Genomic DNA, 27,609 nt, shown 5'->3' with positions numbered 1-27,609 from the left:
GCATCATGCAATAATCCACCCTTTTCAAAGCTAGATCCAAGTTAGTCCAGTTAAATACAAGTAAAAATACAAGAGAAGGAAGTTCAAAATGTTTAATTACTTTATTAGGGGGCTATAACTTTCTTTCTTTTGCTCTATATTTACCATGTCATAAAATGAACTAAGATGTCAGTTCCAGTCCCACCAGAAGCCAGATGAGTTATGTAGGTGGGCAGGTAGCAACTAGTCATCCTTGGCATGTTGCAACTATGCACATGATTTAAGGGGCCTACTTGAACCATGCTTCCCTGGATTTCAGAGGGATATTAAGTCTCAGCCTTCACAGTCCTTCCTTGAGCCGGGTCCTGAATATTAACAGTTTGAGTATAAAACACATTAGAGGCATTTCTCTAAGGGATGGAAAGATAATGAAAGGATACTTTAAAAGAAAATTTTTATTATGTTATGTTAATCACCATACAGTACATTATTAGTTTTGGATGTAGTGATCCACGATCCATTGTTTTCATAGAACACACAGTGCTCCATGCAATACGTGCCCTCCTTAATACCCATCACTGGGCCAACCCATCCCCCACCCCCCTCCCCTCTAAAACCCTGTCTGTTTCTCAGAGTCCATAGTTTCCCATGGTTCATCTCTCCCTCCAATTTCCCTCCCTTCATCCCTCCCTTCCTTCTCCTAATGTCCTCCATGCTATTCCTTATGTTCCACAAATAAGTGAAACCATATGATAATTGACTTTCTCTGCTTGACTTATGTCACTTAGCATAATCTCCTCCAGTCCCATCCATGTTGATGTAAAAGTTGGGTATTCATCCTTTCTGATGGCTGAGTAATATTCCATTGTATATATGGACCACATCTTCTTTATCCATTCATCTGTTGAAGGGCATCTTGGCTCTTTCCACAGTTTGGCAATTGCAGACATTGCTGCTATGAACATTGGGGTGCATATGGCCCTTCTTTTCACTATATCTGTGTCTTTGAGGTAAATACCCAGGAGTGCAATTGCTGGGTCATTGGGTAGCTCTATTTTTAATTTTTTAAGGAACCTCCACACTGTTTTCCAAAGTGGCTATACCAACTTGCATTCCCACAAACAGTGTAAGAGGGTTCCCGTTTCTCCACAACCTTGCCAACATTTGTTTCTTTCCCTGTCCATTTTTGCCATTCTAACTGGTGCAAGGTGGTATCTCAATGTGGTTTTGATTTGAATTTCCCTGATGGCTAATGATGATGAACATTTTTTCATGTGTCTGTTAGCCATTTGTATGTCTTCTTCAGAGAAGTGTCTTTTCATATCTTCTGCCCACTTTTTGACTTACTTGTTTTTTGGGTGTTGAGTTTGAGAAGTTCTTTATAGATTTTGGATATCAGCCCTTTATCTGTAGTTTCATTTGCAAATATCTTCTCCCATTCTGTGGGTTGCCTCTTTGTTTTGTTGACTGTTTCCTTTGCTGTGCAGAAGCTTTTTATCTTGATGAAGTCCCAAAAGTTCATTTTTGCTTTTGTTTCACTAGCTTTGGGAGATGTATCTTGAAAGAAGTTGCTGTGGCTGATGACAAAGAGGTTACTGCCTATGTTCTTCTCTAGGATTTTGATGGATTCCTGTCTCACATTGAGGTCTTTCATCCACTTTGAGTTTATCTTTGTGTATGGTGTTAGAGAATGGACCAGTTTCATTCTTCTGTATGTGGCTGTCCAATTTTCCCAGCACCATTTATTGAAGAGGCTGTCTTTTTTCCATTGCATGTTTTTTCCTGCTTTGTCAAAGATTATTTGACCATAGAGTTGAGGGTCCATATCTGGGTTCTCTATTCTGTTCCATTGGTCTGTATGTCTGTTTTTGTGCCAGTACCATGCTGTCTTGGTGATCACAGCTTTGTAATATAGCTTGAAATCGGGCAACGTGATGCCCCCAGCTTTGTTTTTCTTTTTCAACATGTCCTTGACGATTCGGGGTCTTTTCTGATTCCATACAAATTTTAGGATTGTTTGTTCCAGCACTTTGAAAAATGTCATTGGCATTTTGATCGGGATGGCATTGAAGGTATAGATTGTTCTGGGTAGCATAGACATTTTAACAATGTTTATTCTTCTGATCCATGAGCATGGAATATTTTTCCATCTTTTTGTGTCTTCTTCAATTTCTTTCATGAGTGTTCTGTAGTTCCTAATGTATAGATCCTTTACCTCTTTGGTTAGGTTTATTCCAAGGTGTCTTATGGTTTTTGGTGCTATTGTAAATGGAATCGTTTCTCTAATTTCCCTTTCTACAGTTGCGTTGTTAGCGTATAAGAAAGCAACTGATTTCTGTGCATTGATTTTGTATCCTGCCACATTACTGAATTGCTGTATGAGTTCTAGTAATTTGGGGGTGGAGTCTTTTGGGTTTTCCACATAAAGTATCATGTCATCTGCGAAAAGAGAGAGTTTGACTTCTTCTTTGCCAATTTGAATACCTTTTATTTCTTTTTGTTGTCTGATTGCTGTTGCTAGGACTTCTAGTACTATGTTGAACAATAGTGGCGAGAGTGGGCATCCTTGACATGTTCCTGATCTTAAGGGAAAGGCTTTCAGATTTTCCCCATTGAGGATGAAATTTGCTGTGGGTTTTTCATAGATGGATTTTATGAACTTGAGGAATATTCCCTCTATCCCTATACTCTGAAGAGTTTTAATCAGGAAAGGATGTTGTATTTTGTCAAATGCTTTTTCTGCATCAATTGAGAGGACCATATGGTTCTTCTCCCTCCTCTTATTAATGTGTTCTATCACATTGATTGATTTGTGAATGTTGAACCATGCTTGCATCCCGGGGTTAAACCCCCTTGGTTGTGGTGGATGATCCTTTTAATGTATTGTTGGATCCTATTAGCTAGGATTTTGTTGAGGATTTTGGAATCCATATTCATCAGGAATATTGGTCTGAAATTCTCCTTTCTGATGGGGTCTTTGCCTGGTTTGAGATTAAGGTAATGCTGGCCTCATAGAAAGAGTCTGGAAGCTTTCCTTCTGTTTCTGTTTTTGAAACAGCTTCAGTAGAATAGGTATTCTTTCTTCTTTGAATGTTTGGTAGAATTCCCCAGGGAATCCATCAGGCCCTGGACTCTTGTTTTTTGGGAGGTTTTTGATCACTGCTTCAATCTCGTTACTGGTTATTGGCCTATTCAGGTTGTCAATTTCTTCCTGTTTCAGTCTTGGCAGCTTATAGGTTTCCAGGAAGGCCTCCATTTCATCCAGATGGCTCAGTTTGTTGGCATATAGTTGTTGATAATAATTTCTAATAATTGTTTCTATTTCCTTGGTGTTAGTTGTGATCTCTCCCCTTTCATCCATAATTTTATTAATTTGGGTCCTTTCTCTTTCCTTTTGGATAAGTCTGGCCAGTGGTTTATCAATCTTATTAATTCTTTCAAAGAACCAACTTCTAGTTTCGTTGATCTGATCTACTGTGTTTCTGGTTTCTAATTCATTGATTTCTGCTCTAATTTTAATTATTTCTCTTCTAATGCATGGCTTTGGCGTCATTTGTTGCTTTTTCTCTAGTTCTTTAAGGTGTAGAGTTAGTTGGTGAATTTGGGATTTTTCTATTTTTTTGAGTGAGGCTTGGATGGCTATGTATTTCCCCCTTAGGACCGCCTTTGCAGTATCCCATAGGTTTTGGACCGATGTGTTTTCATTTTCATTGATTTCTATGAATTGTTCAAGTTCTTCTTTGATTTCTTGATTGACCCAAACATTCTTGAGCAGAGTGGTCTTTAGCTTCCAAGTGTTTGAATTTCTGCCAAATTTTTTCTTGTGATTGAGTTCCAGTTTTAAAGCATTATGGAATGAGAATATGCAGGAAATAATCTCAGTCTTTTGGCATCGGTTGAGACCTGATTTTTGACCCAGTATGTTGTCTATTCTAGAGAAAGTTCCGTGTGCGCTCGAGAAGAATGAGTATTCTGTTTTAAGGTGGAATGTTCTCTATATATCTATGAGGTCCATCTGGTCCAATGTATCATTCAAAGCTCGTGTTTCCTTGTTGATCTTCTGTGGAGTATTGAGGTCTCCTACAATAAACGTATTGTTATCAATATGACTCTTTATTTTGGTTAACAGTTGGCTTATGTAGATGGCTGCTCCCATGTTGGGGGCATAGATATTTACAATTGTTAGATCTTCTTGTTGGATAGACCCTTTAAGAATGATATAGTGTCCTTCTGTGTCTCTAAATACAGACCTTAGTTTAAAATGTAATTTGTCTGATATAAGAATTGCTACCCCAGCTTTCTTTTGAGGACCGCTGGCATGGAAGATGGATCTCCATCCCTTCACTTTCAGTCTGGATGTATCTTTAGGTTCAAAATGAGTCTCTTGTAGACAGCATATGGATGGGTCCTGTCTTTTTATCCAATCTGCAACCCTATGCCATTTTATGGGAGCATTTAGGCCATTCACGTTGAGAGTGATTATTGAAAGATATCAATTAATTGTCATCATGTTGCCTGTGAAGATGTTTTTATAGATTGTCCCTGTAAATTTCTGTTGTATATCACTCTTGGGGTCTTTCTCCTTTTATAGAACCCCCCTTAATATTTCTTGCAGGGCCGGCTTAGTGGTCACATATTCTTTCAGTTTCTGCCTTTCATGGAAGCTCTGCTTCTCTCCATCCATTCTAAATGACAGCCTTGCTGGATAAAGTATTCCTGGCTGCATGTTCTTCTCATTTAGTACCCTGAATATGTCTTGCCAGGCCTTTCTGGCTTGCCAGGTCTCTGTGGATAGGTTTGATGTTATTCTGATGTTCCTCCCTCTGTACATAAGGAATGTCTTCCCCCAACTGTCCTTAAGATGGTTTCCTTGGTTCTAAGATTTGCAAGTTTTACTATTACATGCTGGGGTGTTGGCCTGTTTTCCTTGATCTTGGGAGGGGTCCTCTCTGCCTCTAGGACTTGAATGTTTGTTTCATTCCCCAGATTAGAGAAGTTCTCAGCTACGATTTGCTCAAATACATCTTCTAGTCCTCTTTCTCTCTCCACTCCCTCCGGGATTCCAATTATTCTGACATTGGAACGCTTCATGGTGTCACTTATTTCTCTGATTCTATTTTCTTGGATTCTGAGTTGTTTTTCCCTGGCCTCCTCTTTTCCCTTTTTATCTATTATATTGTCTTCCAGGTCGCTTATTCGTTCTTCTGCCTCAGTTACCCTAGCTGTTAGATTATCTAGATTGGATTGGATCTCATTGATAGCATTTTTAAGTTCTGCCAATTCAGCTTTCATTTCTGCCCTTAGAGACTCTATGTTGCCATTAATTGGTTTCTCCATTCTAGCCATTGTCTTCACAATTGCTAGCCTGAATTCCATCTCCGACATCTTGGTTATGTCTGCATCCATTTGTAAATCTGCAGCATAAGTCATCATCTCTGAGTCTTTTCTATTTTGGGGGTTCCTCCTCCTAGTTATTCTGTTGATGGGTGATTGAGGGAATGTATAGAGTCCAAATTATTGACCAGAACTGAAGCAAGAGGCACCTGTTTTCTAGGGACCTTAGGGTTGCTGGCCTCTTGTTTTCTCAGACTGTCTTCTGCGGGAGGGGCCTGCCCCACTGTTACTCAGGCAACCCTGTTTGGGCGGAGTTGCCCTGCCCCCCTGTGGTGGGTGATGGGCTCAGTGGGAATCAATTTTTGGGGCTTTTGTCCTCTGGGGGCTTTTCCTGGCAGCTTTCCACGTCTCTTCTGTGAGTCAGAGCAGAAGAGACCATTTCCAACCCTCTGCCTCAGAGCAGAGAGATCGCAGTCTTTTCTTCACTGCGTTCTCCAGGCCACACTCTGCATTTCTGTCTGTGCTGCTATAAACTGCAGCGGCCTGGGTTGTGCGCCCCTCCGCAGCACCCCCAGTCCTGCCTCCAGGTTGGGGCACGTGTCTGCCCTTTGTGCTTCTAAAACTGCCAGCCGCACCCAGTTCGCACGTGTGACCCCACCGCTCTGGATTCCTCCCCAGGGGCTGTCCTATAGTCCTTTCCCCGCCGCTACCGGTCTGCGAGTCTGTGCCCTGTCCCCAGCGAGCGAGGCTGTTGCTCACCGGCGGTGTAGGATCCCCATGGCCAGGACCCTCCCACTGCCGTTTATCCTCTGATATCTGCCTGTGGAATCAGGGCTCCCCGCTTTGTACCTTGAAACCAACCGCCTGCGATATTCTGCTTGTAGAGATCCAGATCTTCTTACATCAGGTTGATTTCGTGGGTGCTCAGAGTGGTCTGGTAGATATCCAGCTCAATTCTGGGGAGCAGTTGAAATAGGGTCCTCTACTCCTCCGCCATTTTTCCTTTCCAGCCGAAAGGATACTTTTTAATTCATTCATTTACTAAAGAAACATTCAATGAATGCAATCTAATTTAATAAGATTTCAACTATTAGGGCGCCTGGGTGGCTCAGTTGGTTAACCGACTGCCTTCGGCTCAGGTCATGATTCTGGAGTCCCGGGATCGAGTCCCACATCGGGCTCCCTGCTCGGCGGGGCGTCTGCTTCTCCCTCTGACCCTCCCCCCCTCATGCTCTCTCTCTCATTCTCTCTCTCTCTCTCTCTCTCAAATAAATAAATAAAATCTTAAAAAAATAAGATTTCAACTATTAATAATAGATGTATTTGGAGCATAGTGAAGGCCCCCTTCATCTGTGCTCTCCCAATTTCATTCACTCTGGGAGGTAACAGTTACCAATCTTGCAATGCATCCTTCTGTTGCTGTTCTCATCAATGATGATGAGTGTACATATCACCATATGTCCTTAGAGAATTTTGTCTTTTATCTTTCTTTTGTGTTTGTTTTTAAGTTTGATTTTATTTAAATTAGATGTGAAATGCTATTAATAAAATTCTCCATTTCTTTCTTTTTCTCTTATTCCTTACTGGCCCTGCCCTTCTCTGTCCTCTTTGCTGTCTCATTTTCTCCCTTCTAGAGTTTTATTCATTTTTTCCTGTCTAGATAACAAAACATTTATTTGCTCCATGAGCCATTTTGTGCCCTGATGTCTAGTGTCCATAACTATCTCAGTCTGAGAACATAAAGATTCAACGCTTATTCACTTGCTTGTGTACCACAACACATTTTCCAGGGACCAGCTCATATAATAATCATGATAACACATGGATTCATTTACAGAGGAGAAATAGGCAAAAAGAGGGTAAGTGACTTTCCCAAGACTTACAGCTGTTAAGTGAAAGACCAATGAGAGGTACCCCCTGGGGAAGGATGCTGGTTTAGAGGAGCTTTTGAGGGAGTATATGCTTGCAGGAACCTTGAAAAAAAAATAAAAACCTTTGTAATGCAATGAAGTACTCTTGGGGAACTCTTTTTGTTCTATTTCCTTTCCTGGCTGTTGTTTGCCTCAGTGTTTTCATTTTTGGAATCTCAGTTAGCTTTGCACTTATGATTTCCTTAGCTTCCTGCTTTACCAGCTCTTCCCTGTCCACTCTTTCTGCCACTGTTTGGCTCACACATAATGGGCACATTCAAGGATGAATAGCAATCAGAAGGGCGCCAACTTGAGACTTGTTAAGAACTACAAGCTCATAAAGCAAAAGGAAAAATGACTTTGTAATCAGGCATTAGACAAGTTTGAAAACTACAACAAAAACACAGTACAGGAGACTTCCGGTTTCCCTCTGACAGGTAAAGAGCTTATAAGTTGTCACTTGCATTTTTACAACCAGAAACTGAAATGCTGAAAATCATTTCCCTTTTTTTGTACCGGTAAGATAGCTGAAGTCATATGGCAAACTGCCCCTTTGGAACCTGGAGAGAAAAGGCATATTCAGAGAGACCCAAATGAAGCCTGCTTAAGTGGAAAAGAAGCAGCTGGAGCTATGAAGTTGTAGGGACACTTGATTGATAATTTTGGTGATTTGTTGTAGGTTTGAGTGTGGACTAGCATGGGGACTTTTGGGGGCCACATTTTGGGGCAACACACTTTTGGGGCCTTTACATCCAAGAAACCTACCAGGTTCTCAGTATAAAGATTTGCGAAGAATCTTTTTCTCATGGTTATGCCTGGTGAAAGGCAAAGTGAACATTGTTAACTATACTCAGAGCCTTTTCTGTAATGAAGGACAGTGAAAGGACCTTGTCAGAGCACAACTTGAGAACTTTTCCCAGCTGGGTAAGGAAGTGTTTCCTAGGCCTTTTTTTTTTTTTTTTTTTTTCCTGTCTTCGTGGGTCAACCAGCATAGTCAAAAGGGGTCAGGGCTTCAAGAAAATAGATTCAAAATGCTGCATCAGGGAAGGAAGTAGGAGGCAGAAGAATTAAATGAGCTACACAACTGCAGAAATAACCCTAAAACACAGACCCACTAAAGGATGGAAATCTAATGCCAGAAAATTATAGAATGTTCCCTTGCCCCTGCAGTATACCACAACATGATCAGGGCTCCAGTATAATAATAACAGATTACAGCTGAAAGAATTACATGTCACAGACTCTCTCTGAGGAAGAATATTTAGGGAAGCCCAAAGTCAAGAGAGAATAAAACAAATGTACTAGAGAAATTTGGCCTCAACACAGCCAAGGAAGGAAGGAATGAGCTTGATGATGCCCAAATTGAAATGCAAAGAGAAAGAGAGTGAAAAAGAAAGCAGAAGAGAACAACCAAAAATTGTGGGACAATAAAAAGAGATGTTTTATATGTGTTAGTGGATGGCCAGAGAGAGAAGAAAAAAAGAACAGAGCAGAAAAAATACTTGAAGTAATAATGGGTGAGAACTGTCAAAAAATAATGAAAGAACCCTAGATCGAGGGAGCCAAGAGAAGACCAAAAGTGATAAATACAAAACAAAACAAAAGCCCCACATGTAGGCATATCAAATACAAACTGCAGAAATTAAAAGACAAACAGAAAAATCTTGAAAGAAAGAAAAGCTGGAAAGGACATCATACCAATCACAGTGAGCTTCTTGTTAGAGCCATGCGAGCAAAAAGAGTGGAGTGAAATTCTATGTCCAGTGAAATTATCCTTCAAAAGTGAAGGAGAAATAACAAGTTTTACAGACAAAGTTTGGAGGATTCCATTATCAGAAAAGCTATCCTGCAATAAATGTTTAAAAAAGTTCTTCAGGCAGCAAGAACATGATATAGCCCAGAAACTTGGAGAGACATAAAGAAATGAAGGGCACTGGAGAAAGAATAAATGATATAATAAAATGTTTTTCCTTATTCTTAACAGATTTAAAGATAATCCCTTGTTTAAAGCAGTAGGTGTAATAATGTATGGGTGGTTATACATATGAATGAATGGTAACAGTGTCACGAAGGAACAAAGGGAAGAATTGGGAATATTGTGTTATAAGGTAACTGTAATACATGTGAAGCAGTGTAGTATTATTTGAAAGTGCATTTAGATTAGTTATAAATGTATATTAAGTCTAGGGCAACCGCTAAAGATTTTTTTAAGTATAATTTATATGGTAAGATAGATTAAATGGAATCAATACAAAAAATATATTTTTTACAACCTTTAGTCAAGTAAAACACAACTAAAATTTTTAAGTAATCTGTATCATAATAATAATGATAACAGTAGTCATCAGTATGTTTAGATTGTAGCTAAAATATTGCTCAGGGAAAATTTTATAGCTCTTCCACTTTTAACACAAACCAAGTGAGAGTGAACAAATATAAAGGTTTTTTCAACTTTAGAATGTAAGTGATGGATAATATAGTAAACCCATGCAACATGGCAGAATATAATATATAGAAAAGTAAATATTAATGAATTTAAAACCAAATTCACAGTAAAATCAATAAGTAAGTCCAAAATGATTTCTCTGAAGAAAATGTGGTAATTGAAATATTAGCTAATAGTTTTAAATAAAGAAAGCATAATTTACAGTATTTCAGTTGAGGATGAAGAAATCATCATAGGCACAGAAGAAATGTGAAAATAATTTTATATTTATTTTCAAAAATGAACTTGAAGTACAAAATTAATTTGGAGCAAATATTTTTACTAAAACTAACTCTAGAAATTATTTAGAAAGAAAATCGAGCAGACCAATTATACCAGGAAAAAACACAAACAAACCAATTCCAAATAAGCATAGATTTTCTCTGAAGTCGAGACATTTCTAAAATGTGGGAAGACTACCAATCCAACAGTGAAACAGTGTGGTTCTTTGATATGGGGGCTAGATAAAATCTGAAAGTTTCATGAAAAAGATAGATACACTGTAACTTTATTTCTATCTTCTTTGGTAATTCACATTCTTGTCTTTCAGTTTAGAGCTGGATTATTAGTAATCTTTTCCTCATGCCTCTGTTTCTATTATTATATAGCTGTTCACTTGGGCTTTAATCTTTCCTCTGCAGCCTTTGCATTTAAAAATTATTTATATCTATACCACAGTTCCCACTCTGATTTGGAGGCCCATCCAAACATGTTATGTTTTGTAGGAATTTTAGATATTAATGTCTTACTTCCCTGGTTTCCCGATTTTCCAGGCTTAGTTCTTAGAAAAATTTCTTAAAATAATTTCACAATATACATAGTATGATTCCTTTTGTATCTAAAAAAAGGGATATAGTGTATATGCATAGAAAACTTTTCAAGAGATGCAAAAGTATATACTCAACAATGATTACTTCTGGGAAACCGGGGGAAGGACAGGGGAATTTAACACTCTTTCATATTTTTGAAATTCTTTTACCATATATGTGTTAATATTGAATAAGCTAGACAGATATTTAAAATATTTTAAAGTAGGGGTGCCTGGGTGTTTCAGTCTCAGTCAAGCGTGACTCTTGATTTCGGCTCAGGTCATGATCTCAGGGTCCTGAAGTCCAGCCCTGCATCAACTCCGTGCTCTGCTCAGTGGGAAGTCTGCTTGAGATTCTCTCTTTCCCTCTCCCTCTGCACCCATCCCCCCGCACTCAAAGAAATCTCTCTCTCTCTCTCAAATAAATAAATAAATTTTTAAAAATATATATTTTAAAGTAAAATATTTTCATCTCAGTTGGATTTTGGACATAATGTAGGGAAGTCACTTTTACAATAGATACTTCAGAAATATTTTCAGTTCAATAGACAATAAAATTTTGAGCAAACAAAATTGTGAAGAACTTGAATCATGAAAACACAGGTTTGGCCTCAATAGAGAGTATTCTAAACTCAGTATGAGATGTTAACTTGCAAAAACATTTTGTTGCTGTTAACAAGCAGAAGATAATCAATAAACATTAGTGGCTAAAAGAATGAACCCATGTTGTCCACTCCCACATCAGCTGTATTTAGTTGTAATCATTCCTTTGACATTTCTCACTCTAAAAGACAGAGGTGTGCAGGGAGCATTATGTGTAGGGCTGCTTTCACAATCCAATACCAACTAATTCATTCAGTCAAAAAGTCTGTTTAATATTGTTAGGAATTAGTTGGACAGTTAGGTAGTCAGGGCCAGGGTCCCCAAAAAAACATGGAGTCAGGACAGCTAAGATAAAACAGCTCTAACATCCTGTTTTGCGGCTTAGATAAGACCATCAGCACGTGAACATTAACAGGTAGGTAGAGGGATGCGTGATCAAAGCCCTGACTGGCATGTCTTAGCACACACTGGTTGCTTAAGATAGTTCAGCAAAAGAGCTCATAAAAACCCCTAGACTTAGAAACTCCAATGGCAACCCTCTTGGGTTCCATCCCTCTTTGGGAGCTTTGTACTATTGCCCAATAAACTGCTTTGTTGCCCACCACTCTTCGCCTGGTCTACCTTTTCATTCTTCAGAGCGGTATAACCAAGAACCGTGGACACTAAAGGAAAAATCCTGAAATAATATCATGGACATCAAATAATTGGTTTATCAACTAGGTTTTCTACTTCTCCTTTGTTTTTTTGTAGTATTGAATGGGTAGAATATAAGACAGCCATTTAGTTAATCTGACAAAGAAATATTTAAATCAGTGATTATTGAAATATATTTTTTGTAGCTCAGCAGTAATGAATAATGAGTAAAATTACTTTCCAACTACTATTTTATCATTAAATGTATATTCCAAATTAGCCTTTAAAAGAAGTTATATTGGGACACCTGGGTGGCTCAGTCGGTTGGGCATCTGCCTTTGGCTTGGGTCATGATCCCAAAGTCCTGGGATTGAACCCCGTGTTGGGCTCCCTGATCGGCGGGGAGCCTGCTTCTCCCTCTCTCTCTGCCTGCCATTCCTCCTGCTTGTGCTCTCTCTCTCTGACAAATAAATAAAATCTTAAAAAAAGTTATATTAATGACTCATAAATCCTTCTGTATGAAAAGACTTTAGAAATTATCTGATATAAAAAAATTATCTAATATAATTTTACCTTGTGGCCAATTCTGTCAGATGACTGATTATTCATTTTTGCTCTAATTCTTCTGGTGACAGAAATCTCACTCCCTAACTATAATAATAATTACATGGAAGCTGATATATATACACTCTGTTCTTTGATTCATCACAATTTAATTAATTAAAAATTTTAAACAGATTTCAATAATTTTTCAGGGACTAGTTTCTATTATTAATTATTTTGGTCATTTACTTTGGATAAACATGATTTTAAAAATCACACTCAGCTTTATATCCTGTCTGTGCCTGTGTTTAGACAATTAATGCATAAAATTTCTCAGCTACTTTTAAACTCCCCAGACTAGGCTTTATGAAGAACTTGGTATAATATTTAATAAGCAAAAAATGATCAATAGCAATTTTATTGACAATTAAGTTTGCATATTTATTTCAGCTGAAATCATGTGTTTAAAAGTAATTCTTATTCTAAATTTAAATTCCCATGATTAAGGTGTGTGAGGTTGAATTTTTATTTGTTTAGATTTCTTTTCTGAACAACAGTCCAGGCATTTAGTATGTCTGGTGTTAGGGCAGAATCTCAGAGTTATGTGAGTTCTCTGCTACCTACCTTAAGTGAATCATGTGTTGTAAATTCTCATTTTTAATCTATCAAGTCAAGAGTATGTGATGAGATATTTGTCATATTGATTACAAAATTTAAAAGCTACCTAAACTTATTTTTTTAAGCTACCTAAACTTATGAACCCCTGTTGATATGCTGTAACGATGACATAAAAGGGAGACAGTATAGTATAGTGGTTAATTTCTTGATCTCTGAAATCAGACAAATCTGGATTTGAATATTGGTTACATAAAATCAACAGGGTGACCTTGGTCAACTTATTTTGCCTGAGACTTAACTTCATTAAAGTGAGAATGCATGTGCAGACTTTCTCACGTAAGCCTTTTTGTTAATATGCTTCACAATAGAAATCTAAGTGTGCTTATTGAATGTGCTAATAGCTATTTTCTGTTCACTGAGATTAGTTTCACAGGTATTTTGTAACATCCTACTGTCTGGAAATAGTGATTCTCCTTCAAAGGATTCCCCAGGTGTGCTTGGTTGCACAAATAATTTGTTTTCCTTTAATTTAATTTTACTCTATAAGCTTCTGTATTCCATCTTTCTTCAGACCATGGGGATTCTAAAGCAGAATTCCCGAGGTGAATGAACTGAGGACTATTAGGTCACCAAAGTATAGTTTGGTCACTGAGAGCTGACATTTGTGCTTGAGCAGCTTTAATTTACTCTAGTGATATCTCAGTAGTAACCACAGGATATCACAAGGAAAAGATTTTTAAAATAATACAGGCATTTCTGAAAATATTGCTTTTTAATATCCTTTTCTTGTCTCCATTTTGTTGTTGTTGTGTCAGGTAAGTGAGATAAAATTAAAGTTGGTAGTCTGCTGAAATTCCAAAATTATAAGGATTCTCTCTCTTTTCAGTTCAACAAACATTTATTGAATACCTCCCAGGTGCTAACTTTTAGCAGGGGGAAATGAAAACTTTTGTGTCAGGCTGCATGAGTTGTTCTACACGTCTGGACTATACCCTGGTTTATGGGAAGATTTTTTTTGTGCCTGGTTCATAGCATATTCCAGGAGGGGCTAGAATGACTTGGACAGTGATTATTAGGTACACTGCTTTGGACTGTGCCTTGAAGCTTTTTGAATACTCACTAAGAATAGAGCTGTTGTTCTCTTTCCATGTCCCATACTTTTGGCTCAGGTAAATTCTACTGGTTGTTTCTATTTATTCAAATTTATTTTGCAGAGTACTGAATTTTCTACTCCAGGCTTGATATTGTCTTTGAAGCTATAAGGAAATCTAAGTGCGACTTGGAGGTATTCCAGGTTTCATGCTTGTGGAGTTGCAGGTGTAGGTAGGAGTGGGAAGGAATGAAGATGGGTAATATTCTATCAGCCATGTCAGGTTTAGAGAACCCTCCTCTGGAAGCAAAAATGTATTATGTGCATGAGTCTCACTTGATAAAAATATACTTTTTATATGAATTAATTATAGTGCAGTGCCTTAGAAGATTCATTATTCTAGTGTAGAGAAAGCCATTTGAAGTTTACAATCAGTGGATTTAAAATAATTAGAGTAATATCTGTACTTTCACAGAAGGATTGGTTTGTAGAAGGCATCATAACTTGTCTGGTAGATCTCAGAATCTTACAGGACACAAGTCAAGGCCAGTGAGAAGAGTCCATTATGGAGATGCAGAGAAAACAAAAATGAGAGAGACTCAGATTTCTCACTGTCAGGATCACATTGTATTTCTTTGTAATATTATACTTTATTCCTTCTTGTTCTCACAGAATTCATGGGAGGAATGCACAGAAACTTGGTTTCCTCTGGTCAAAAATGTAAATTCAATATGCAAATTTACTATAGAATTTTCAAACTTTGATTTTTTCCATTGGAGAGACATTAGAGAATATTTATTTCATACTTGTAATTTTTTCAAGGGCATGAACTACATATTTGGATATTATTGCATGGATCATAGACTTTTCAGTGATAGGGAATGTATTCATAGGGAATCTCTTTACAAAGACTTCTTTGAATATACAAATACCATCATCAGATAAAAATTCCTAAGAATATATTCTGTAATGACTACAAAGTTTTTGGAAGTGTATGTGGGAGGGTGTAAAATAAATAAGTATACTGACATTAAAAAATAATTTTTCAAGAGACTATTTCAATTGGTCAGATATTATGAATATCACTTATTATAAGCATGCCAAAACTAGTTTAAGAAATTTAGAATTCTTTAGAAACCTAATAGAAATTAGAGTGAAGATTTGAAAAATGTCCTATTTGTTTCAGTTATTTCTAACCTGTATTTAAAAAATAAAGAAGTAATAAAGGGAAGACCCATTCAAGGAATTAGAGGATGAAAATTTATATATATCCTCATAAACATTTGGTCATTTTAAACTAATCAAGATTAGTAGAAAAAAAGGGACGAATAGTATGAAACAGCTGAATAGTGATAATATTCTACTTATTTTTGACTATTTCATTTTTTATTGGGGAGAAGACATTTTCACATGCAGAAACAGCTAACAATATAAATAATTTAGAGATTTTTGTAGGTCTGAATAGAAGGACATGGAAGATAAATCCACAGTTCAGGTTAGAGATAGTAAGATGAAGGAAAGTCAGGTTATTGCTTGTACATTGCCACCAACACTCATAGCTTCTTCTGCCGCTGTTTCTACTTCCTGCTTCATTTAATAACATTCAAAAGCTTCATTAGAAGCAAGTAATGTAGCTCTGAGCTGCAGTGAGGAGTGCTTGAGGATGTGAGGTCTGGAAAATTCCCTGAACTGACAGGATTCAGAGATAAGTGGAAAGGTAGGAATTAAAGTTATTATGGAGAAATCTGAAATATAATGTAGTGTGCTTCCTGAGAAAAAAATTAGGACATAAATATTTAGACAAACATTTAGCCAATAAATAATAAAGTAGAACTCACCTGGACACTGGGATGCATGGGGGGAATGTCAGCACCAATATTCAGGACCCGGTCTCGCTGCCTGTGCATCCCAAACTCTCAAAGACATGATTTAGACAGGGACCCTGAGGGCAGCCTCTTTAGCATGGCAGGTTTCAACAAGACTGCACACTTGTTAGGTTACTTTATATTTTCTGACTTACTGCTGCATGTTCTTCTGTAGGAAATGGTGTTAGCTGGAGTCTCTCCTATCTTTTTTCTTAAAATTAAAATAAGATAGGCGTATGCTTCAAAAATCAATTCTGGATTCACAGTAGCCTTTGAATGAACCTCCCCTTAAACTTGAAGTGACAGGCAGTTTATGAGGGATTAATTCACCCTGCCAGATGCTTAATTACATTCATTGACCATGTTAATTAGCCATTTTATGGACAAGATAAAAAATATAGGATAATATATAATAAGAAACTATTATTATTAGATCATTCATCCATTCATCCATTTATCCACACATTCACAAATATTTATTGAACACCTACTGTGGACCAGGATCTGTTAATAAGATATTATATCTGTTCAGGGAACTCATAGATGTGGTAGGAGTGAAATACAGGACAGTCAAAGTAGTATCATAAACATTATGCTTGCACAGCATGACATGAGAGCATAAAGGAATAAGGTCAGTTGCAGCTGGAAGGAAGCTGTCTTTGAGGAGGTGTTACATGAGTTGTACTTTCTTGTGAAAAGCAGTCAGCAGAACATATCAGTTCAATCATAGCAAACAAGCAAACTAATGTTAACAAAAACAAGGTTATTCAAGTAGTTCAAGAAAATTGGAGAGTATTTTGTGGGAATAGGGGAGAATCAAGATGTGAGGCTGGGGATAGACAGAGGACTGATCACCTATATGAAGGAGTCCACACTTTTGTGCGAGAGTAAAGGTCATGGAAGGAGTTTAAGCAGAACTGTAACCAATTAGAGGACTCTCACAGAGACCTCTCTTTTCTTTTACTTTCTCAATTGATTACTTCTGTTTCTCTTTTCTCCTGTTTCTTTGTTTTTTCATCTTTGTCAGTTCCCTCCTTTTCTCTCTCTCTCTCTTTTTTTTTTTTTTTTTGAGAGTGAGAGAACACCAGGGGAGGGGGAGAAAGGGCAGAGAGAGAGGGAGAGAGAGAATCTTTTTTTAAAAAATATTTTATTTATTTATTTGAGAGAGAGTGAGGGAGAGACAAAGAGCACAAGTGGGGTGAGGGGCAGAGGGAAGCAGGGTCTCCGCTGAACAGGGAGCCTGATGTGGGACTCGATCCCAAGATTCTGGGATCATGGCCTGAGCACAAGGCAGATGCTTAACTGACTGAGCCACCTAGGCGCCTAGAGAGAGAGAATCTTAAGCAGGTTCCACATCCAGTGCAGAGCTCGGCCCAAGGTTCCATTTCACGACCCTGAGGTCATGACCTGAGCTGAAATCAAGAGTCGGATACTTAACCAACTAAGCCACCCAGGCACCCCCCTTTTTCTCTCTTTTAAAAATCATCTCCATCCTTAATCAAAAATATATTCATTCTCTCTCTCTCTCACACACACACATACACACATATCTCCAGAAAAAGATAGTATAGATAGTATTAAAAATATAAATACATAAAGGTTGCACCTCAAGAAAGACCCTTTACTGAGAACTTTTGCTACATTTGATAGTTTTGATTTTTGGTAAGAAAAGAGTTGATCACTTACTAGTAAAGTTTTAAGTCATTTTTTCAATGTTTGTGTTGTGTATTTTTCTTTTAACATGCTGTGCATCTTGAATTTTCACTTTTGTAATTTTTTAATTCTAAAATTTTTAAATTTTAACATAGTGTTTATTAGTTTCTGGTATACAATATAATGATTCAGCAATTCTATACATTACTCAGTGCTCATCATAATGTACTCTTAGTCCCCTTACTCATTTCACCCAACCCCCCACCTTTCCTTTGGCAACCAGTTTGTTCTCTGTATTTGAGTCTATTTTTCTGTTTCTCTCTTTTTTTCTTTGTTTTGTTTCTTAAATTCCACATATGAATGAAACCATATGGTATTTATCTTTCTCTGACTGACTTGTTTCATTCAGCACTATATCCTCTAGGTCCATCCATGTTGTTGCAAATGGTAAGACCTCATTCTTTTTAATGGCTTTTTAATGGAATATATATATTTTTCCATTATATATACAGCAGAGTATTAACCCACACACATATGTATAAAACACCTCTTCTTCTTTATTTATCTATGGATGGATACTTGAGTAGTTTCCATATCTTAGCTATTGTAAATAATGCTGCAATATACATAGGGGTGCATATGTATTTACAAATTAATGTTTTCATTTTCTTTGGGTAAATACCCAGAAGTGGAATTATGTATTGGAAAAGTCAGCTATGTCACCTGATCTTGAAAGTAGTTGCTCTACGAAGAAGAGATACCATGGTGCCTTATAACATGATGCCTGTTCACCGGAACCGGGCCCTTCATTCATGAGTGTCTCCTGTGTGCCTTGTGTGTGCCCGACCATTTTGAGATTCATTAATAGATCTCCTTCAGTATACCCCATGTACCCTAGGCACTTTTCAAACTGCTGCTTCTATGCTGTATCTTTGTTATGCTGGCTCTTTAAGCACAGGGACTCAGTTTCCTATAGCTCTCAGGCTCTCCCCCAGCTAAGCCATCTGATTTTTAATGTACCTGGAGTTAAGCCCCACTGACTGTAAAAACTGGAGAAGTTAAGCTCCACTTGTTTTTACAGCCAGTGTTATGGGGCTCACCATCTCAGTGCAGGTCCCTGTGCCTGGAGTGCCTGGTGTGGTGTCTGATCCTCTCACTTCTCTGTGCCTGTGCTGTCCCTCCTGTTTGTTGTGAGTCTCCCAGGAGCTTGAGTCCAGGCCACGTCTCTGCCCCTTCCTCCCCTTTTCCATGTGGCTTCCTTTCTATGATGAACTGTGGAAAGTCTGTTCTGCCAATCTTTGGGTTATCTTCAGTTAGTTGTGTTAATGTGGCTGTTATCTTGGTGAGTCCATGGGACAAGGAGAGCTCAGGATTCTCCTACTTCACCTTTCCTGAACTCCCCTGGATCTAATCTTCACTGTCATATTTTCAAAAATCCATGTTTTGTTTTTTTTTAATTAACAAATGCCAATTCTTTGAAGAAGGTATCTAAATTGCAGAAATAAGGACTTTAGAAAGTTAAAGTCATGTATAACCAATCACATTTTACTATATTAATAATTCTAAAAAGCTAGGCATTTGTTCTTTAAGATGTCTTTATGTGCATATACACAGAATCATGCTATTGATTCTATTCTGCAAAAATTTTCACTTTAGGTCTCTGTTATATAGATCTATGCCATCGTTTTTAATGGCCACATAGTGTTTCATTATATAGCTACAATCTAATTTGATTAAAAGATTTGGTATTAATTTATATCTTGGTTATTTACAATTCTTTGTCATTGCTATTGAATACTAGTGCACTGAACATGTAAATATATATATCAACACTGGGCAAGTAAGCTGTGCCATTTCCTTTTGGTTTTGATACTATGAATTTAGCCCTCTGTTTAGGGTTAGGGGTCTCAGGCACCTCTGTTCATGGCTATACTTGGACATTTTAAATTCTAATAAATATTTATTTCCACTCTCACCAATCATGCATAAAAATTTCCATAATAAGGACTCCTTTGAACACGCTGGGATTAATCTTTATCTTTTTATTTTTCCAGGTTTTTGTTTTATTTGTGGGTTTGTTTTTTGCCAATATGTTAGGAAAGAATGATAAAACAAGACTTTTTTTTTAAAAATTGCATTTTCTTACTTATTGGTGAGGTTGACTATCTTTAGATAAGTTTAATTTTCAATTGTCAGTTACTTTTTTGTATATTTTTCTATTTTTTAAATTGGAACTCACATTTTGGAGTTAGTACACTAACATATTTTAGCATAAATCATCTATATCCTTTATGACAATATTGCCTCTTTTCTCCCATTGAACTGTGTCAGCTGATATTAAGTCAAGAAATCCTGAATTTTAAAAAATAAGGAAAAGGAGAAGAACGAACAAAAATCACCCATTTATTTTCATTACTCAGAGAAAATGATTGGTAATTTCCTTTTAGTGCATTATCTCTGAATCTAAATTCTCTCTTCACCTTCTATAATTGTGATTATATGGATTGTACATTCTACATTTCAAATATGTGTCTTGTAAGGCCCACACATTACATGGCCAAAATATAAAAACACCTAGAAGCTCCTTGTAAGTACGTCCATTGCCATTCACTTCTGTGATTGTCCTATTTCTCTGTTCAATTCCTATCTATTTTTCCCAGTTATTGGCCTTATTCTCCATTAAGGGCCCTTGGGGCGGTGCCTCCTAGCATCACCCCCATAGTGTTTCCTCTTGGCTACAATACCCAGCTCATGCCATAACCCTCAGGATGCTTGTTTCTGCTTGACCTAGCTGCCCTCAAGTCTACTCTTGGCTATACAGTGTCCCTGGTGATCCCGCTTACATATGCAGTGCAGGGTTGTGCCCAGGCTGAAGCCCAGGGGGATTGAAGTGGCAGGAAGAAGTCATGAGATGAAGAAGAATGGTTGTCAGTGATGTGGGGCCTGGAGGAAAGCTTGGTGGTAACAGTGCAAGTGGGGGACCCATGGTGTTCCATTCACAGGTGGAATAAGCATCAATAATGTTTGGTTGTGAAAAGGAAGAGTAGTTTAGAAAATCATATAAGGGAAAAATTAATATATTAGTTGGCTTCCTGTGAAATTGATATTTGACTATTTTTTTATCTATGAAAATACCAATTTCATATGGTTCAAACTAATATATATATATATACACACACACACACACACACACACACACACCCAGAGAGCAACAATCTATTGCTTTTATTATTTCTGTTTTTCCAGGCCTAATTTAAAAAAAAAAATGTTTTCTATACATTTCTTTTGTAAACTGCTCTTTTTAAATATTTATTATTAAAATTTTCATAATTTTGTACATATAAGGTTGAAAACCTTTCCTACTTAGATATACTACAGATAATTCCTTGTTATTTGAATTTAGGTTATTTCCATTTTTTTTCCTTTTTATAAATAATTGTATAACATTTGCCCAATAGCTAAATATTTTGGCTTATCTGTTGTTTTTGCTTTAAGAAAAATTTCTTGTAATGCAAGTTTTAGTCCTAAGGCTATTTAAAGATATTTGATACGTATTTTGAAATTGTGTTCTAGAGAAGTTATATGAATTTGTACTGTGAATAATAGGGACTGTTTCCTCATAGCATCACTGATGATATTCATTTATTCTTACATAGCAAATCCATATTGTTTTATTTACATTTCTTTGATTCCTAGTGGGTTTGACTATACTTCATCTGTTGACTAGATTTCGTATTCTGTCCAAGTTTTTATGTGTTTGTTCATTTAAAATTTAGTTTATCATTATATTTAACAACTATTTTCCCACATCTGTTTTTTTCTAAAAATATTATATAGAAGATTAATTTTTTGAATCTGAAGGTGTCCATTTTTTCTGCATGATTTACACATGAGGAAATATGCTTAGAAAGATTTTTCTCACACAAAGGATTATCTAAAAATAAGCCTATATTTCTTCAATTTTTCTATTTCTTTTATTACTTAAATATTCATTAAAATGCATTTTATATACTGTTGTAGGGTAAGGAATTTCATTTACTTCTACCAAGTTTGGTAAGTTGTGTCAACACCATTTATTGATAAACTTATCTTTTCTGTGTTGATTTGATATGATCTTTTGATAGACTCCTGATAGATCTCTCTCTTCCCTCTCAGTTACTGTGTTACATTCTTTACTCTGCAGCTAGTGTCAACTCTTCAAGGTACTAATATTATTTCACTGTTCTACTTCAGTGGCTTTCCTATCACTTCTAAGATATTGACCAAATTCTTTATACAGGGTAGAGGACTCTACCTTGATCAGACCCTTGCTGATCTTCTTTTATTTATTCCAAATTATTCTGTTTCTTCATGCTTCACAGTATTTCCCATGTCTTTCCTCTGGGTAGATCACTCTTCCTATTCTTCCTCACTTATTTAACTCCTATTCACCAGTTAGATCTTAGCACAAATGTCTTCTTCCAGATCACAGCAGATGGCACTGCTGTGAGCTCTTGTAATTCTCATAGCCCTTTGTTCTTTTCTTCAAATAACTAATTACCATTATAATCATCTAGTTATGTCATTAGTTATTTAATGCCTAGCTTCACAACTAGACTACAAACTACATAAAGACAGGGTATATATTTGTCATGAACACGCTATGAAGGCACACACATAAGTTGTGTCTTTCTACAATGTCAGCTTTAGTCAATCATAAAGCAAAATTAAATCACAATTATAAAGCAGGTTCAGGATTCCAAACTCAATGACAATTCACCATGTGATTAAACTTGACCTCTTACACAGCACACAGAGCAGGACACAAGACAAACCACACAACAAACAAGATAACAGAGGGTGTAGGAAGTTAACAAACCCAATGCAAAGTCAGTCTGGGGGCTCACAGTTGAGATAAGACCTCTGTCTGGTCTGGATCAGTTCTGGCCACTTACTGCTTCTTAAGTTCAAGCAGTGAAGGATCTCGGTTTTGTTCAGAGATCAATCGGGCAGAGCCTTACACAGCAGTTGCCTTTTCTAAGTGGTCAGACATAGAGGGGTCAGATATGAAGAGTCTGACAGTTTACTGCCCAAATCCTTCCCTTTTTAAAGGGATTTAATCCGTTTGGGGTCTCTGCAGACCGCCTCTGGTTCTGCTCATTATCAGTTCTGGGGTGTCAGCTTACATTGGTCCTGGCGATATCTCCTAGCTGCAGTACCTGAACTGCTTGTGTCATTGCTTGACACAGGCTCCTGCTTGACATGAGGGACTCCATTTTGCTCTGTACAATATTATACCCCAGAATGTGGCACAGTGCCAGGTACATAGGTCTTCATGGTAGCTGCTCAATGAACATTTGTTAAATGAATAAACTTTCTATGACTTTTTCAAAGGACTTTTGTGACAAGAGTGAAGTTTTTTTCTTTAATGTCAGAATTTGAAACTCAATGACATCTGTTTCTTTCAAAAGCTCTGGTGCATCCCTTTATAATTATTTTTATTTGTCCCTTTTAGGTAACACAAAGTCAATGAATAAATCAAATTACTCTTCAGTGTCTGAATTTGTGTTGCTGGGACTTTCTGCCTCTAGACCAGTGCAGCATTTTCTCCTTGCCTTCTCTACAGTGTTTTATGTAACAATTGTTCTGGGAAACTTCCTTGTAGTGTTTGTAGTGACCTTCGACCCTTACTTATGGTCCCCCATGTTCTTCCTTTTAGCTAATCTCTCATTTATTGATTTTTGTTTTTCTACCTTAACTGTTCTAAGATGATTCATGACCTGTACTCTGGGCACAAAACCATATCCTTTCAGGAATGTGTCATCCAGATATTTGCCCTTCATGTCCTGGGTGGATCTAAGATGGTGCTGCTCGTCGCCATGGCCTTAGACAGATATGTGGCCATATGTAAGCCCCTCCACTATCTGACTATCATGAGCCCGCAGATGTGCATTTTGCTTCTCTCTGGTGCTTGGGGTATTGGCTTCATTCATTCAGTGGCCCAGTTAGCTTTTGTTGGCCACTTGCCTTTTTGTGGCCCTAATGAAATAGATAGCTTTTACTGTGACCTTCCTTGGTTTATCAGACTTGCCTGCACAGAGACCTACAGAATGGAATTCGTGGTTATTGCCATCAGCAGGTTCATTTCCATGGGCACCTTCTTCTCATTGCTTATCTCCTATATCTTCATCCTGGTCACTGTATGGAAACGTTCCATACATGGTGGTTTGTCTAAGGCCTTTTCTACTCTGTCAGCTCACATTACTGTGGTGATTTTGTTCTTTGGACCATGCATTTTTGTTTAGGTGTGGCCATTTCCCATCGTGTCAGTGGATAAATTTCTTGCCATTTTGGACTTTATGATTACACCCATTCTGAATCCTATCATCTACACATTGAGGAACAAGGATATGAAGATGGCAATGAAGAGACTGCATAGTCAACTCCTGAGTTTGAGAATGATCTCCTAAATAACTCGCAGGAGCACAAGATACTCTTCACATTTTCAAACAACTTCAAGTAGTACAAATGCTTAAATAATTATACAAAATTTGGAGCTTTTTTTTCTAAAGCCACCATTTTATAATATTCAGACTAGATCACTAATTATGAGGGTACATGGAACTATCAGGTTAACTCTATTTAACAAGTTGTTTGGCAACTGAATTAAAGTCCCAAGAAAAGTTTATGGGAAGTTGATGAAAAAGCACAGATTATAGACTTAGAATCTGCTAAAAGTATGACCTCAGACATTAATTAGATCGTCTGAATTCAAACTGATCACTTTAGAGCTAATATACTCAAACTTTTGAGGGAGCTATGAAATATACAGCTTTCCTTCAATTTAAGCCTGGGATATGAATAATTCAATTTTATTTTTTCTGAAAGACAAAAAATATATGAGAAAGAATTTAAAACCTGGAGGAAAAAGGATCAAAGAGGGAGATGTGAGGTAGACAGAAGTAATAAGGAAAGGTTGAGATATGTAGGTGGGAAAACAAGAGGGAGAACCTCAGAGATAGCATGTTTCATGTATTTGGTATGTGACTATTACTCTCAACCTTGCTTGCCTCCATTCCATGGACTCAAGCCATCTCCAGTTGGCCTAGGGCAAGGAAATATATATATACATATATATAATCTTTATTATAAATATATAATATTTATATTATACATATTTATATATATCTTATTTCACAATTTTTGAACTTCTGACTTAATGTCTATGACTCAATCAGCAGGTATTCTTTAACTGTCAAATAGATATTAATCTGATCATTTCATGGCTGATATTATTATTTGAACGATTACTCTGTCCAAATTGTTTGTTGACAATTTTTCTCTGGTAACTGGTCTCATATAACTCTTTTCTTGCTCAAGCTGTGGGTCTCAAGTATATGTGTGTGTGTGTGCCAGGGATGGCCAGCAATCCCTGTACCAACGAATGAAAGATGACTCCAAACTTTGCCGTGAAAGAGAGGAGAAGTCAAGGGGGTCAACGCTCAGAGACAAGACTGTGTGCTCTTCTGTGCTCCTGCTTTTATTGGTCCTTCATGAGAATCACAAATCCTTATCGCTGTTTCTCAAGCATGTGATGTGTGACAAGGGGTCTTACTGAAACTGGGAGGATTTATGGGAAAGATGCAATATGCTGATATGCGTGTTCCTCTAAACATAGCCCAAGGGACAATGCACACATCTCTTAGATCACAGGGCGGCTGTTTGGGCTAAGAGAGCTTCAAGGAAGGTAACTCCTGGCGACATTCCTATGGCAGAGTGGTCACGCAGGCCTTGGCATTCCAAAGGCCTAGGCCCTCTCCGAAACCCTCCCTCGCCCCCAGCGGCCTCCGTGTTACATTTTAGCAAGCCAGGTATTATGGCTGATTTCATGCTCTACATTAACCCCAACATGTGTGTAATCTGTAGAAATTGTGAAACTAATTTAATTTATATTTTGGTTTGTTAATAAGACCAAACCAAATTCACTGCTACATTTTGAAAGGACTCTATATCCTGAATATTTGCAATTCTTTCCGGTTATACAATCAGTAATACTTCACGTTTTTCCTGTTCATAGTACTTTGTTGCTTAATATTTATGTTTGTAATGGATTCTTATTGGGCACATTAAACTGAAAAGGACAAACATAAAGCCAGATTTCTGAGTGAGGAATCTGCCGTACTTTTGAAGCTAGCAGGAAAAAGGATAAGACTAAAGTTATAAGCTCAAAAATTCTGCAGGGCAGGGCACCTGGCTGGCTCAGTTGCAGAGCCTGCAACAACTCTTGATCTCAGGATTGTGAGTTTGAGCCCCACATTTGGGTGTAGAGATTACTTGAAAAGAAAAAAACTTAAAAAAAAAAATTCTGAAGGGCAAAACTGAATCACCTAAAATCTTTCAGACTGAGGAGCAAGAGATCCATTAGAATCATAATTAAAACTTGGAAGGGATATATCCAAGGAGCAGGTATAAACCAGAAGTATACTGAGTCTTATAAAAACTACAATCTGATTCAAATAAGTTCAGTACTTGATTGGATTGAGGTGATTACACTTTAACCTTTTATGCCTCGTAGAAGAAACTGTAAATAGTTTCTGGAGGAATATATTAAGTCAAATCTATATGATTTTTTTATACACAATGCCTAAAACACATAAAATAAGAACATGCAAAGAAGCCAGGGATATATGCCTCATAATTAAGGGGAAAATAGAAGAAGAACACAGAGGGCTCAATTGTTGAAATTAGTGGAATATAAAATCACATATTTTTAAAAAGAGCTTAAACAGTTGAAAAAATGGAGAAAACATAAAAAATTTTAATAGAGAAATGGAATATGTAAGAAATAACCAAATGAACTGAAAAAGCCACATAGAGTTATAAATTTAAGTGGGCTTAAAAACAGAGTGAACACAGAAGATGAATTAGTGGATTCAAAGACAAGTCAATAGATAGTATCCAAACTGATGTACAGAGATATAAAACACAAAAACCCTCAGAATATACATGTGTATACACACACAGAAATAATAATTATTTTATATAAAGGTTTGTGTTTCAGACTCTCTATTTTGGAATGTTACAAAGTACAAAAGAGCATGTTATCTTTTTTATTTTTTTAAAGATTTTTTTTTAAATTTATTTATTTGACACAGACAGAGAGGGAGAGCACAAGTGCAAGCACAAGCAGGGTGAGGGCAGGCAGGGGAGACACAGGCTCCCTGCTGAGCATGGAGTCCAGTGTGGTGCTAGATCCCAGAACCCTGGGATCATGACCTGAGCCGGAGGCAGACGCTTAACTGACTGAGCCACCCAGGCGCCCCAGACCATGTTACCTTTAAAAAACAATATGAAATTGGATACTGGCTCCTTGGCCCTGGGAGCCCATTGCCACCGCTTGTTTTGGGGGCCAGCGTGATCACCTGCAGCGCTGGGTGAAACAGCAACTGTTAGAGGCCAGTGTGGGGAGGATCATGGTCTCCCAGGCTCCTAGGCAGCTCCAGAGCTTCAGCAGTATTGCATGCAGAATGCCTGCAAGGATGCCCTGCTGGTAAGTTTTCCAGCTGGGAGCCCAGATCCTGTGCAGGATTCTAAAGGCTGTAGGGAAGAAGTCTCCTGAGGAATGACTTTTCAGTGCAAAGCGATGACCTTCAAGTCCCAAGAAAATACTTTTCTCCAGCCACATGACTTTCATATATTTTCAGACCTTTCCTGTGGCTTTGGTCCTATAGTCAAAATTCTATGGAAATTTATGAGTTTCTACTTAGATAAGGAAACTGGATGAAGGAGTACATTTTAAATTATAAGCACCATAGAAATCTTGCAGAAGTAGTTTATGAGTAGAAATTCAAAGAAAACATTTGTGAGGTAACACTCCTTGTTACCTTGTTACACTTCTCAATTTAGTTATTGATGTGGGTCTTCGAGGGCATGGTCAAGAAAGAATTCTTAAGACGTTTTTGGTGCCAAAAGGTGCTTTTATTAAAGCATGGGGACAGGACCCATGGGCAGAAAGGGCTGCACTTTTGCTGTATGAAGCTGGTGGTTATATGCTTGGTATTCAAGGGAGAGGGGACATGCAAGGAGTGTTACCTCACAAATGTTTTCTT

General features: G+C 37.4%; 1 pseudogene; it reads left to right on the top strand.

Annotated features, from left to right (window-relative positions):
* The first annotated feature begins 22,898 nt into the window (after nt 1-22,898).
* LOC118003222 lies at nt 22,899-24,000 on the top strand (annotated as a pseudogene).
* Nucleotides 24,001-27,609: the final 3,609 nt, after the last annotated feature.

Source organism: Mirounga leonina, unplaced genomic scaffold (genome assembly GCF_011800145.1).
Source record: "Mirounga leonina isolate KUSES-001 unplaced genomic scaffold, KU_Mleo_1.0 Mir_91, whole genome shotgun sequence".
In the NCBI taxonomy this organism is placed as follows: domain Eukaryota; kingdom Metazoa; phylum Chordata; class Mammalia; order Carnivora; family Phocidae; genus Mirounga; species Mirounga leonina.
The sequence above is the reverse complement of the archived record's forward strand: the minus strand, read 5'-3'. Positions and strand labels throughout refer to the sequence as shown.